At 46.8% G+C, this 15,388-nt stretch overlaps 2 long non-coding RNA genes across 2 annotated transcripts in view; both read left to right on the forward strand.

Moving 5' to 3' along the window:
* The window catches only part of LOC125630219 (uncharacterized), a 30,884-nt gene extending 16,053 nt beyond the window's left edge, over positions 1–14,831 (forward strand). The window contains exon 3 of the long non-coding RNA XR_012666512.1: positions 14,231–14,831. This is a non-coding gene — a long non-coding RNA (uncharacterized LOC125630219). The remainder of the gene's footprint in view (positions 1–14,230) is intronic.
* LOC125630224 (uncharacterized) lies at positions 639–9,926 on the forward strand. The gene is made up of 3 exons (XR_007354594.2): positions 639–988; positions 3,522–3,567; positions 9,081–9,926. It is a non-coding gene; the product is annotated as an uncharacterized LOC125630224 (long non-coding RNA).
* Positions 14,832–15,388: the final 557 nt, after the last annotated feature.

The following is a 15,388-nucleotide window of genomic DNA, read 5'->3' on the forward strand; positions in this document are numbered from 1 at the left end:
CACTAGTTTTCCCTTTGTGTCACTCACAAATATTGTGAGTTTAGTGCTCCTCGGTGAGGGATTTGCTCACTCAAACTGGGCATAAGCGTGGTAGAACCGATCAGTGCCACCGTGGTACTCAGGCTGCTCCCTTACAGGGGAATGGCTTGCCACATATTAATGGAAACACTTGTTCTGTCTGTTGCTGAAATTCACATCTAGAATTGATCCTCCCCCCTGAAAACTAAGCTCCAAGCACTCTAGGCAAAGCTAACACGTCACCGGAGAGAGCGCAAATGGCACTAGCAAATGAGATCATCATTACAAGTATTTTCTCACTATAAGGCTAAATTAATATCATACACTTCTGAGGGAAGAAGCAAGAACAGTCATTCTAATCAAATTGATGCTTAAAATAATCCATCACAATCTACAGCATTCCACTTAGTCAGGTAATGATCCCGTCCCTTTGTTCAGTCACTTTTACAGTATAAAGAGAATACCCAGTCTCTGAAGCTAGCAGCATTATCAATTTGGTCCAGGTCCTTTCTAACACACTGTGTTGCTTGCCTGGCTTTCTGAAGGTCATCAGTGGTGAGGCTTTATGTCCCAGAATCCTCAGTGTACTGCTGCAATCAGCTAAATGATAGAGTAATTGTAACAGGACTAATACTCTGCACATCTATAACCAGCCTTCCAGATGAGGATTGCTGTACACTTTATCATCTTTAATAGATTATTATTTTTATTGCTTGTATAGCAATAGTTCACTGGGAGCTCTACAGACAGATATGACTACAAGGCCCCTGCTTCACAGAGCTTACCATCTAATTGTGCAATGTACAAACACATCCACACTGCTGTTATTGGGAGTGGAAAGAGACCAGTGCGAGGAGGAAGCGGGGAGCCAAGATGTGCAGAATTGTGAAGACCAGGACAAGGAGTTTCATTTAGATGCAGCGCGTGAAAGGAGGTGAATGAGAAGAGCTGGATGGGAGCAGAGAAGCAGGTGAGTTAGAGGATTTTTGCAGCTGCATTTTGGAAAGGATGAAAAGGGTGAGGTGGGGGGTGTGAAGGCAGAAGGAAAGGAGCTCAATGAACAGAAGCATTTTAGAGTGGTCAGAAAACAGGAGAAGCGATTGAGGGGAAAATAAGGGCAGATAACATCACTTCAGTGCAGAAATCAGCTATATCATGGCAGAGGAGCATGGGACTTAATCAAGTCTCTCAACAATCCTGAGAAATAAGTGAGTGCTATGATCACCTTTTTACAGATGAAAACACAGGCACCGTGAGATGACATGACTTGCCCAAGGTCACACACTGAGTCACTGACACACCTAACAACTGAGTCCTGATTCTATGCTTTTGCCCCGGGCCCCTCCTGCTCTAACACTGGATGGTGCTACCTTTCTGTTAATGTGAATTAAAATTAAACTCACTCTTGCTCCTTTACCCTCTTTGCAGCTCAGATTTGTGAACCGGGGTGGATCCACAAAGGGACTTAGGTACTGTGACACTGAGCATTGTGGTGCCTAACTTTTAGACACCCAGAAAATCAATGGACCAACCCTATAATCCACAAAGCCTGAGTTAGGTGTCTAGGCTCCCTATACTAAGGAGAGTGAGATGCCTAAGAACGTGATCCACAAAAGCCAGCACACTAAGAGGGGACCCTCCTAAGCTAGCCAGTGGGAGACACTGACCAGAGAGTTGTGTCCTAAGCCCTGCCTCCTCACATGGAGATAGGGACCTAAATCTGGGCTGCAGGGAGGTGCCTCTCTGCTCGTGATCCACGAACTAGGGGAAGATAGGAGCTCAGGCACTTGAAACAATACTAGTGAGGAGGTGCACCTCCCTTATGATCTTCAACCCAGTGGAGAGGGTACTCAGACAGGATGTGGGAGACCCCAGTGCAAGTTCCCACTGCTCCTAAGGAAGAGATGGGATTTGACTAGGGCTTGGCCACCTCTCAGGCGAGTGCGCTAACCATTAGACTATAGCATCATTCTAACTTGTCCTGGCCCAATTACTATTTAATTAAACACTTATTTAAAGTGGAACGAGGTCACTAGGAGGGTTTGAGCGAGACCCTCCCCATGAGAATATTCTGTATCCTAGTGGTTAGGGCACTCACCTGAGAAGTGGCTGAGCCTTGTTCAAATTCCTTTCCTCCCCTCCCCCAACAAAGAGAGGACTTGAACCAGGGTCTATTGCCTGCTGGGTCAGTGCCTCAGCCACAAGGTTAAAGAACCCACCCCCCCCCAAAACCCCACTGTTTTGTGTGAACTTGCCTAATGGGCCTGGTCTGGTAGGCAGCCTCAAAGCACGCCTACCGGATTGGGCCCTCACATACCACGTAGGCAGCCAAACGCCTCTCTTCCCTGGGTCATGGATTGCTCAGGGACTTAGGCGAGAGAGAGGCAGAAACATCAGTGTGCAGGGAACTTCTGCTGCCAAAATATAGGTGCTGAGAGAGTTCAGGCACCTACAGAATTCCACAGCAGCCAAGGGGGAGTTTTGTGGATCGCAGTGCTGCCTAAAACTAAGACTTTGGCATCTAAGTACCTTTGTGGTTTGCACTCCACATGATTTGTGAGGCTCACAGAGGTGGTAAAATATAAAATGGAACAGCCCTTAGCAGCAGCTCCCAGAAGTGAGAGAAACACTGTGGAGAGTTACCTCCATTTGGGAGCCCAACCTCTCTCCCTGCCACCTTGTCATAAGGACCTGGAGTACACAGTTGTGGACAACAGGGCCCTCTCATAGTGGAAGATGGCCACACTGTACAGAAGCTGTCCCAGAAAGATCACCTATGACCGAACTGCTGGGAAACTGCTAATAAAGGCAACTGGTGTGAAGCCTGTAACTCACCTACTTCACTCCAGTCAAGGAATCCTAAACAAAACCTTCCTGGGCCGCTGACTAGTGTCTCTGGCCCAAGTCCTGAGGTCAGCATCTGAGCTGTCAGCAGTCGCTGATGAGTCTCACATTACCAGATCTCTGAGGTTTTAGGGAATTTTCCTCCATCCCATCCCACCCCACGTTAGCCTGGAGAGAAAGAAAGAAAGAGAGAGAGAGCAAGGCCATACTGTCTTGTGAGAATTACAGCTGGGTGGTTACAGCTCTGACCTGTAACATAGGCAACCCAAGTTTGGCTAGTCTTCATGGGCACCTAGCTTCCTTCTAGACTGGACAATACACTCTGCCGCTTACAGTGACCCTGTCTGGCTAGTTGAGGGGTAGGACTGATATCCCAAAGCAATTCTGTTCCATTCTCTTTGGTTGCAACCTGGCCCCTTGATGTGGAGGAGAAATGGTGCTGTAGTCAGGCATATGGTATCCAACACCACGAATTAAGCAGCTTTCACCTCTCCTTTCCACACCCTAATAGTAGTGTCTTAGTCTTTGTTTAGTGCCATCATCGCTTTTCTAACAGTCATGTGGCTGGCTGGCATCTGAGGCCTACAGGGATGGATCTGACACCACACATGGTCCTGACTGACTAGAAATGTGAGGCTTAATGTAATCTTTTTTGACAGATGCTGAAATGAAAATAATTGCACAGAGCAACAGGATACTACTCAGGTAATAAATCTGTCTTACAGGAACACCTGCTCCCCATCCCTTAGCATAGCAATAGTAAGGTGGTTCTTGCAAGGAGGTGTCAAGTTCCAAGATTGGCCAAGGGGCAACTCAATATGGAAAATGAACTGAGAAAGATGGGTATAGAAGTTAAAAAATAATCATTCCTTCATTAAATGCCTCTTGGGATAGTCATCTACTATCATCAGCTGTAAAGCATTTGAGGCTCTCTCAAATTCACGTGTTCCAGGTGCTTCCATCTTCAGTAATTCCATGCCCTAGGATGAACACAGTCTAGTCCTGCACCTGTGTAGCGCACACCAACTGCTATGTAGACTGTGAATGAGTCTGCTGTTAGGAGAAGAGAGAATGACTACCTCTTGCTGTGGCTTTCCAGTGGTTTTGTTTTGTGGACCACTTTGTAAGCAAAAGATCCTCTCAAGGACCCATCTCTCTTCCCAACCCTACCACTGTTTGGTTCCCAATAGATATTATTCTGTTCAATCACCATAATAGATGCTACTGGCCACTCACAGACCACAGCATGATCCTCTTTGTCTTGTGGTGCAAGTGTGACTTTCTGAGAAAGAAACTTGAAACTGAGCACCCATAATACAATGGAGAATGAAATGATGAAGATGAGGATGAAACAAGCCCTATTCTCCTAAAACTTGACCCCAGACTAAAACCAAATTTGGAAATACAGGAAGATTGAAGTGAACAGCCCAAATTTGCAGACTCAGCAAGTTTGCATAATTCAGAGAAGCACTTGGGCTCTTGGATGTTTATCCAACCCGAAGCCCAACTCAGAACTGTTAGCACTGTAGACCATTGCAAACATGCAGAATGATCACCCAGGTAAGGCTCAGGACTGGGAGTCAGGACTCCTGGATTCTCTACCCTGGTTTTTCTATTGTTATTATTTGTGTTACAGCAGTGTCCACATTAGGATCCTCACACCTTCTTATCAACTGTCTAAATGGGCCATCTTGATTATCACTACGAAAGTTTTTTCCTCCTGCTGATAATAGTTCATCTTAATTAATTAGCCTCTTACAGTTGGTATGGCTACTTCCACCTTTTCATGTTCTCTGTATGTGTATATATATATCTTCTTACTATATATTCCATTCTATGCATCCAATGAAGTGGGCCGTAGCCCACAAAAGTTTATGCTCAAATAAATTTGTTAGTCTCTAAGGTGCCACAAGTACTCTTGTTCTTTTTGCGGATACAGACTAACACGGCTGCTACTCTGAAACCTGTCATTAGGATCAAGGCCATATGGTTTTGTACAAATGTCTATGAAAAAGTAATGTCACTTACCTTCTCTGCCTTAGTATTCCCTTCTGTAAAATGGAGACAATAGGAGAATAATAGCTATCTCACAGCAACATTGTGAGATTTAGTTCACTATGGACCTGGCCCAATGGCCAGCAAAGTTAATGGAAAGTCTTCCATCAATTTCAGAGGGCATTAGATCAGGCCTTGAGGCTCTTGGATGGAAGGCACTAGAGAAATGCTCACTGTGATTATTATGAAGCATTCAGTATGTTTGTTGGTAGAAGGAGTTTATGGTAGAATCAGTTGATCCCTGGGTTTGTGTTTTTTTCAGATCTCCATTTTTCTGTGTGAGCCATTGTCTTAGGGCATGCCTGCCCTGCAGCACTCCCTCCTGGCCAACTGTGGTGCTGCAAGTGCAAGTTCCCCTCACCAGGGTTTTCTGTCTCTCCCAGGGATTTATGTGGCTCAGCCTTCTACCCAAGTCACATTTTAGTCCACACCCCTTCCAGGGTAACTTGAGTCCCAAACAAACAAAAGATTATCCACCTCTGCTTGGGTTTCTCTTCTGCCCACCCTTTGGGCTCAGTTCCCAATCCCTAATGGGCTACCTTTGAATCTCTCTGGGAGAGTGCCCTGACTCCCAGGAACCTCCCTGCAGTCCTTCCAGACCCTTCTTTAGGATCTCCCTAGTAACCCAGTGTGCTCCCTGTGGTTCTTCCCTCTAACTCAGGGGTGGACAAACTGCGGCCCATGCCAGCTGTTTTAAGCTGGCCCTCAAGCTCCTGCTGGCTCCCGGAAGCTGCAGCATGGCCCTACTCCAGCTCCTATGCGTAGGGGCAGCCAGGGAACTCCGCTCTGCACACTGCCCCCTGCCCCAAGCACCACCCCCACAGCTCCCATTGGCTGGGAACTGCGGCCAATGGGAGCTGTAGGGGCAGCACCTCCAGATGGGGCAGCGCGCAGAGCCACCTGGCCGCGGCTCAGCATAGGAGCCAAAGAGGGGACATGGCCGCTGCTTCTGGGAGCTGCTTGAGGTAAGTGCCGCCCAGAGCCTGCACCCCTGATCCCCTCCCTGCACCCCAAGCCCCTGCCCCAGCCCTGATCCCCCTCCCGCCCTCCGAACTCCTCAATCCCAGCCCAGAGCACCCTCCTGCACCCCAAATCCCTCATTCCCAGCCCCACCCCAGAGCCCGCACCCCCAACCAGAGCCCTCACCCCCTTCTGCACCCCAAGCCCAATTTTGTGAACATTCATGGCCTGCCATACAATTTCTATTCCCAGATGTCGCCCTTGGGCCAAAAGGTTTGCCCACCCCTGCTCTAACTACAGACTGTCATAGAATCATAGAATATCAGGGTTGGAAGGGACCCCAGAAGGTCATCTAGTCCAACCCCCTGCTCAAAGCAGGACCAATTCCAAGTTAAATCATCCCAGCCAGGGCTTTGTCAAGCCTGACCTTAAAAACCTCTTAGGATGGAGGGAACATCTAAACAATCCCAGCTCCCTCAGCCTCTCCTCATAAGTCATGTGTTCCAGACCCCTAATCATTTTGTTGCCCTCTGCTGGACTCTCTCCAATTTATCCACATCCTTCTTGAAGTGTGGGGCCCAAAACTGGACACAGTACTCCAGATGAGGCCTCACCAATGCCGAATAGAGGGGAATGATCATGTCCCTCGATCTGCTCGCTATGCCCCTACTTATACAGCCCAAAATGCCATTAGCCTTCTTGGCAACAAGGGCACACTGCTGACTCATATCCAGCTTCTCGTCCACTGACACCCTTAGGTCCTTTTCCGCAGGAACTGCTGCCTAGCCATTCGGTCCCTAGTCTGTAGCTGTGCATTGGGTTCTTCCATCCTAAGTGCAGGACCCTGCACTTATCCTTATTGAACCTCATCAGATTTCTTTTGGCCCAATCCTCTAATTTGTCTCGGTCCCTCTGTATCCTATCCCTACCCTCCAGAGTATCTACCACTCCTGCCAGTTTAGTGTCATCTGAAAATTTGCTGAGAGTGCAATCCACGCCATCCTCCAGATCATTAATGAAGATATTGAACAAAACCAGCCCGAGGACCAACCCTTGGGGCACTTTGCTTGATACCGGCTGCCAGTGGAGCCATTGATCACTACCCCTTGAGCCCGACAATCCAGCCAGCTTTCTATCCACCTTATAGTCCATTCATCCAGCCCATACTTCTTTAACTTGCTGGCAAGAATACTGTGGGAGACTGTATCAAAAGCTTTGCTAAAGGTCTGGGAAACAACTAATTACAGCAGAGGCAGGCTGATAGAACAGGTCTGCCTAGTCCAGGCCCTAAAGGGCAGGCCACCCTTTCACAGACAGACTTTATGGAGTGGAATTTCCTTAAGATTAGCTCCCTCCTCAGCCAATTCTGATGCCTCCACTTCTCAAAACAGCCCAAGGCCATGTGCTTTGCTTAGCCCCTTAGCCCCTTATATCCCCCATACTCTGGAGGGTGCTGATGGCTGCCTGGCTGATGAGGTGCCACTTTAGAATTTTTGGAAACATTTTTCTCATCATGAGTTTTGTGCTGTTGAACAGTTTTATTTGGAGATACTTGGAGGTAAAGTGCCTCTCATCTCCAGAACAGGTGCAGCATGGGGAGGATACACTTCCCACAAACAGCACCCACCAATGTGCTGTTAGGATATAGATATTCTGGCCTGCCTGTAAAGGCCTATACTTTAAGAATGTAGGTATATGTTTATCAATTAGTTAGTAACAGAGGTATACAAGAAAGAATCTGTGTAAGGGCCTTCTCTCACTGTGACAGTCTGAGGCCCTGTTCTTAGGCCAAAGCCTTTGGCTAAGCAGCAGAGGCAGCCATAAGCTGGGAAGCAACTGGTCACATCCTCACATTCCAAACTAGTCAATATGGGGCTGTTATGAAGGTGATCAGATCTATCACCTCCAGAGAAAGGGAAGAGTCTAGAAAATGTAAAAGGAAATTTAGGTTGATAGTTTTCTGTCTGGGAAGAACTCACTTATCAATAGACACAGCTGGGAAAGCCTTATGTCTTTATAGATGTAGTTGTGAAATCCTCACTTCTGTATTGTTTTGTCATTATAGTTCCCACTTTGCTATTGTTTATTTGCATGGTCTCTGTCTGGTTCTGTGATTGTTTCTGTCTGCTGTATAATTAATTTTGCTGGTGGGATATAATTGGTTAGCTAATCATGTTACAATATGTTAGGATTGGTTAGTTAAATTTCAGTAGAATGATTGGTTAAGGTATAGCTAAGAATATTACTATATAAATTAGGGGCAAACAGGAAGTAAGTTGGGATTTGAAAATAAGGAAAAAGGAATGTGGATTTAAGCTTGCTGGAAGTTCACCCCAATAAACATTGAATTGTTTGCACCTTTGGACTTCGGGTATTGTTGCTCTCTGTTCATGTGAGAAGGACCAGGGAAGTGGGAGGGTGAAGGAATAAGATCTCTAACATGTGCCTCTACTCCAGCTGGAAGAGACCACCTCAGGGCTCCTCTGGCCTCTGCTGTGACTGGCAAAAATGGGAGTGGTGGGTATCAGAATTAGAGTGGAACCCCCCCCCCCCGCCCAACTCATTCACATGGCTCACCAAACAGCAGGCAGTGAACTCAGTGTAATGAGTATCTGACTCTGGCTAGGTGACCACCAGCCTTTGATTGTCTGATCTGCTGGCAGGGGCCTGCACTCTGATGTGTGCAGCATACACGCTGCAGGTTTGGGGTCTCTCGAAGCAAACACTCTGTTCTGCAGAAATAGCTGAGACTCTATGGGCTTGATTCACCCCAGCTGGAGCTGTGAGGTGCAACCCACAACTCCCTGTGTGTGTGTGTGTGTGTGTGTGTCTGAGAGCAGCTGTGCCCCACAGAGGATCCAAACCATGCCTGCCCTCCTTGAGGGATTTGACTGCAGGAGGCAACTTTAGTTTGTGATTCTGGCTACACAGCAGAAGCTGATTTCCCAGCCAGTTATTCCCTCATCCATTACGACCCATTTTTGTTGATGGATAAGCAGCGGTGGGGCCTGGCACAGAGCAGAGGTTGCAGGTGCCTTGCACTGCCGAAATCACACCTTAACAGGTAGGTGGCCTTTCCTCTGAACTCCTGCGTCCTAGTTTGTGGCAGCACAAGCCAGTGTGTCTTAGGGCTGAATCTGACCCTGTCCAGTTAACTCTGTGAAGTGACCCAACAGTTACTAACTCCACTTCTGTCTTTACAGATTCCTTGTGGACTCCACCCCAATCTGTAAGTACAGTTTCTCTGGAACAGCATGAGTGCCACAGGACATGGATGCTGTAGCCGGACCACAAAGGGTGGGATCCACAAAGGATTTAGGCATTGCAGTGCTCAGTCTCACAGCACCTAATTTTTAGGCACCTAGAAAAACACAAGAACAATGCTGCGATCCACAAAGCCTGAGTTAGGCACCTAACCTAACCTAATGAATGGAGAGAGACAAGCGCCTAAGGATGGGAGCCACAAAAACCAGCATGCTAGGCATAGGAGCACCTAAGCTAGCCAATGGAATATGGTAATCAGAGCGGGGGAGAGGTGCTGAGCCCCGCCCCTCTCTGAGTTAGATGCTGAAGTCCAGGCTATAGGGAATGCACCTGTGCTTAGTGATCCATGAACAGGAACCCACTGCCTGCAGTCAGGCAGCTTACATGACTAAGCCACTTGAGGGAATAAGTTAGGCACCTTCCTCTCTCCACACAAAACAGCCAGAGGAGGAGCTGCCCACATTGTAACTTTTAGCACAATGGTTAAAACACTCACATGGGACATGATGGGAGAACCAGGTTCAATTCCCCCCATGCTGGCAGAGGGGGAGAAAGGATTTGTGCAGAGGTCTATCACCTCTCAGAGAGCTCTGCCCAGTAAGCTATGGGATATTCTGATGTGGGGCTCCCTGAGTCTCTCCCTGTGATGCTGTTCCACTGTGTATGAATAATGAAAGAGCAATTGGAGCAGGGGGACTGGCCCCAAATTTCTCCCATGCGGGTGCCCTACTCACTGGACTGCAGAGTCATTCTCATTCTCTGTGGTCCACTGACCATTCCATTGTGGATAAATACTTAGCCATTGGGCCCACATCCCAGGTCAGCTGTCTAGCCACTGGGTCAACAGTGATAAGGTGGCACCACTGCCTCCTCCAGCTGATTTTGAACGGTACCTAGCCTGGTAGGCAGGCTCTGAGCACACCTACTGGATCAGACCCCACATGCAATTTAGGCAGCTAAATGCCTATCTTCTCTTGGTTTGGGAATCACTCTGGGGCTAAGGCAGGAGATAGATGGCCCGGCACCCAGAGGGAGGCAGCTGTGCTTGTGTCCAGAGCCTGAAACTTAGGCACTAAGGGAACTTCTGCTTTGAAAACTTGGCCGCTGACTGACATAGAGGGTTCAGCAGGGACTTTGTGGATTGCAGTAGAGCCCAAAACTGGGATTTAGCTGCCTAAATCTAGGATTTAGGCACCTAAGGACCTTTGTGGATGTGGATCAAAGCCATTAGCCTTTGTTCCAAAATTCTCTTTTCACTGATCCTTAAGGCAACAATCACTGAACCTTTTGCAGTCACTAGATTGTACCCAGCACAGAGTCCTACATTCACACGCTCTATAAAATTTAAGATTCTTTACTCCTTTTGACTTCAAATAACTCTCAACTCCTTCTTAATTTGCCTCCCCTTGTAATTTTATTCCTGAAGTTACCACTCTCCTCTCTTTGTGCTTCTCAGAAACATACTGTGTACTGAATAATTGTATTAGATTAGGACTCCCTTTATAACAGTCAGCGCATGAGTGCAGTGCAGGTATGTAACTCCAGCAGGAGTTAAATGCAGTTTTCTCCCTTTTCTTTACAGATTACTGGTCTGGCATTTCTCACATTTCATGGCTTTACTAGTTGTTGATCCAGCTTCTCTGGTTTCTGGATCCATTTTCTGTCTGTCTCCGAATTTTCTCACCCTCCTGCTCTAGAAATTTTCCTGCCGTGTTAGGCTTTTGACCTGTTTCTTTTGCTCTGTGCTAGCTTTCCCAGATCTCCAGCCTCATTGCTCTATTGAAGGTCTAGACTGACTGGCTGTGCTAACATCTGCGCACAGGCTCGGCTTTAGTGAGAAATTCGTGGGCTGGAAGTTCCTGAAAAACATCACTGTTGCCCGGGCTCGCTGTTCCCCATTTCTGTAGGGAAATAACAAAGACTCGTATGTTATGTGATTTGCCATCTGGAGCGACTGTCCCACCCACAGAAATTAGTAAACATGAAGCTCAACATTCAGGCACATCTCAGTGGTCTGAGCGCTTATGAACTTTCAAGAGTATTAGACTATAAAAAAGCCGCCCCACCAGTGTGAGATACCCAGGAAAGCAGAGTTAAGGTTGCACTTCCCAAACAAGGAACCCAAAGCATCTTAATTCTGTTTTCAGACAGGCGTTAGCCTATCACCTTTCCTTCTTTTTAAGCAGGATATTGAAAATGGGCCCCAGGGAGCATGGTTTACAGTTTGGATCATACATACATACCTCCATTTCCAAGAAAGTGTGACAATGTGTCATCATGCTAACTTTTGCTCTTTCCAGGCCAGAGTTCTGCTGGTGTGGCCAGGACACCTGTGGTTTATTTATGGAGTCATCTAAAGGATATTTGAGTAACTGGTTATCTCTTGGACTCATAGGACCTGATCTTGTGAGGAGCTGAAGCACTCTGGAGAGGCAGTGAGTGCAGGCAGCACCTGGCAGGAATGAGTCCTTAATAACGAGTGACAGACTACTACCTTCAGGATTCTATTTGTCTAGTCAGAAATTCACATGTGCACTGTGTAAAGCTGCATAAGGACTATGGGCCAGATTCTGGTACCTTTACTTATATCGAGTAACATATTATGCCATGAGTAGTCCCATTAAAGGCAAGTGGCACCATTTTACACTGGTGCAGGGCATCTACACTGGGGCTTTAAACCAGTAGAGCTATATCAGTACAGACATATCAGTGCCAAACTCCCTCCTGGTAGCAGGCCTGTGTGTGCACGTGTGTTTCATTTCTAGCAGTAATTCTCTCCTCTGTTTCTTTTCCTCTCTCACGGAAGCATTCTGTCAAGGATCTAATTTTTTCAAGAATTCTCGAAGAGCCAGTTGCTCTGGCTTCGGCTTTCATGCTGGCCTGGAAAAAAGCCTCTTCCGCTGCCCTCATTAATTCCTCTTTTAATTGAATCAGAATGAAGGAGAAACAGCAGTGTAATTTAATTGTCCTCTGTGTGCAATGTGGAGAGCAGTGATGGGGGCTGAAATGCCCTGGTGGTGACAGTGAGATAGCCTCACCCTTACCCCCGCCTCATCACAAACCAGGCAATTCACTGTGCTCTCAGGAGAGGAAGTGATCTGCCCCTAGTGTGTAGTCAATAAATGATCTAACTAGCCCGTATCCCAAGGAAAAAATTCCAGCCATTATTAGTCTATCACAAGGCACCAATGGTGGCCGTCAGCCCATGTGGCCTATAGATATCCAGGAGGCTCATACACCACAGCCAGACTTCTCCAGTAACAGAGCTGCCAATGGCTCCCATCCTGTATCATCTCACTGTTTGTTCTCCATCTGTATCATTTATGTTAGGGGCCCTAGACTGGAGCTGCCTCTCTAAAGGGTTATTCCCCCTGTCTGTAATATGCAGGCTGGAGTTTCACAGCTGGAAGTAACCTGCAGCTTGCTGCATGGTACCAATACCTGCTCACGTAGGGACCTTGAACAAGTTGCTTAGTGTCTCAGTACCTCAGTTTACCCATTTGGGACATGAGTAAAACAATACTTACCTACCTCATACAGGGCTGGGATGATTAATTAGTCAATACTTGCACACTCATGAAGTGCTATATACTTATTATTAGGTACCCTCTGCAACTTGGAGCAGCACAAAGCAGCCGTATCCTAGTTCTAGTGCCTTTCACAGAGTGGGAGTGGAGCAGAGATTTTCAGGCTATATACATTGAGAAGTAGAGGAAGAGGGTGGGTGAGGGGAAAATCTTTGGAAAAAGTATTTTCTGTAGAGAGAGAAGCTGATTTAAAAGAAAATGGGGAAAGATACCTAGAGAAGCCGTGACGTTTTTAAATTTTGGTGAGAACACAGAGACGCTGACATACAGAGCCTCACCTCCAACAACTGTCCAGTCTAACTGAGCTCAGAACTTAGTCAAGGTTTTTGGTTTTTCTGGTTGTATATGTTGCTCTATAACTATATCTGTACGTCACAGTGAAATATGGACAGATGGTTGAAGACCGGTAGCGTTAAGAAGAACACAGAGTATCAGTGATGAGAAGGGGAGGGGTGCATGGGCAGCTGGTAGATCTGGAAGGGGGTCCTCAATAAGAAAGGTTTGCAAACCTCTGTCTTGGAGTGTGTCTACATACCAGCTGGGCAGGGAGCGTCCCAGCACAGGTAGACAAATGTGCTGGTTCTGCTTGAGCTGGTGCACTACAAATAGCAGCGTGGCCACGGCGGCACAGGCCAAGCCGTCCGCCTACGTACCCCTGCGGGTCAAGCAGTACTGTACTCTGGCTAGCCTGTGCTGTCGTGCGACACTGCTATTTTTAGTGCACTAGCTTGAGCAGAGTTAGCGCATTTCTTTTAAGTGAACATCTTAGAGGAGCTTGCCAGATACAGGGAGAAAAAATTAATGTCAGACAATGCAGACCCAGTAAAGAGAAAGTAATAACAGGCTTGAAACCTTTTTTAAACATGTAATTATTTTCTGGTTATGACATACCAGGTGTGCATGTACCTGTCTGAACAAGACCGGACATATGAATATGTGCTACTAAGTGACAGCTGGGTTGTAAAATGAGATCCCAAACCTGGTTTCCACTTTATTTCATGTTAAAACTGACTCCTGATCAATCTTGTAGCTTCTTGAGCCATTTCTCACTTTGGACCTTATCTGCAGTTACAGTGTTCTTTCCTTTTCTTTTCTTGGCCTCCCAGGGATCCTGAGATTGGAGCCAGTACTACACCTGGGTGCTCAGCACCCATCAGCAGCCCCATTGATCAGCTCCTCCCCCTCCCTCCCAGTCCTGCTGACTGCTGGCAGCCCTGTCAATCAGAGCCTCCCACCTGCTGAAGATCAGTTGTTCAGCAGCATGCAGGAGGTGCTGGGGGGAAGAGGGGGAAAAGTGAGGATGGGGCGCACTCGGGGGGAGGAGGCGGAATGGGGGCAGGAAGAGGTGGGATTGGGGTGGGGCCTTGGGGGAAGGGGTGGAGTGGGGGTAGGGCCTGGGGCACAGCGGGGGTTGAGCACCCCCAGGGAGAGTGGAATGTTGGCGTATATGTGAGAGGGGTCATTCTGTTAAGTGCAAATGTGTTAAACTTTCTTATTTACAGCTCAGCAAGCCAGAATAGATTTTCATGTGGGAAGACTAAGAAGAAAGGATCTGGAAGCCACCAGTAGACCAAGCCACAGATATAAAGCAAGTGTTGAGCTGAGCCTCACCGCAAAAACCAAGAGGAGACCAAACATGAGGGAGGCACCCGGAGGTTCTGGTGGACACCCATACATCATCCTCAGCATTCTGTCCAATAAGGACCAGCCCTCACCTGAGACTGCCATCTGGACTCCAACAGAGGCTAAGGAGCAGAGCTGGACAGAGAACAACAATTCTGTTTTGCAACAACTTTAGAGTTTCAGAATTTGTTTTTGTTCTGTACTGGAATGAAAATAAAACCTTTCTAATGTTTTCTCAAAAGGCATCAATCAAAACATCCATTTTCAGATCGAAGAGATGCAGTTTTGTATTTGGGCCTTTTTCTCTCCAGAGAGTCCATCCTGGGCCACAAAACTTCTTGTAAAAAAAAAAAGTCATGAAAATCAATACGTCTGCACAAAATGTTTCAGCCACCATCAAGAAGTCCTGTCTAATTGGACTTATATAGCTTGAACAATGCAATCTCAGACAATTTCAATGGGAGTTAGGTTCCTAAATATCTTTGAGGATCTGGGCAGAAGAGACTAAGGGCCCATCTAAAAGAACACATAGTTCACAGCAATCTGGGGTGTAAATCTACTCCACACTAGCCTGCTGCACACTAAATGTCCATGTGGACTATGCTGCCATGCACCAAAAGTTCCTTAATTCTATCTATCTATGGTTCTATCTACTTCTCTTTTGAAGCAGTGTAAATCAAAGTGCACTACAGACCTTTTGATGTGTGGCAGGCTAGTGTGGGGTAGTTTTACACCCCAGGTTGCCACGTGAAGTAAGTGTTCATATAGACAAACCCTGTGTGGACACTCACTAGGAATTAAAATGACCTTAATTTTGTTTTAGCTTAGTTAATTAAATTAAACTATATTAAAGCCACTTTAATTCTGAATAAGAGTGTCAACACATAGTTTAATTGGTTGTAACTAATCCACTTTAAATTCACACCTTGAATTAACTTTTCTGCATGTCCTTAGACAAGCCCTTAGATGGTTGAGGGGAAGTGAAGTTCCTGGTGACTGTTAAGCAATGTGGGATCAGTGGAAAACAGTTGTCAGGG

The sequence above is a fragment of the Caretta caretta genome, chromosome 1, assembly GCF_965140235.1.
Source record: "Caretta caretta isolate rCarCar2 chromosome 1, rCarCar1.hap1, whole genome shotgun sequence".
Lineage (NCBI taxonomy): Eukaryota > Metazoa > Chordata > Testudines > Cheloniidae > Caretta > Caretta caretta.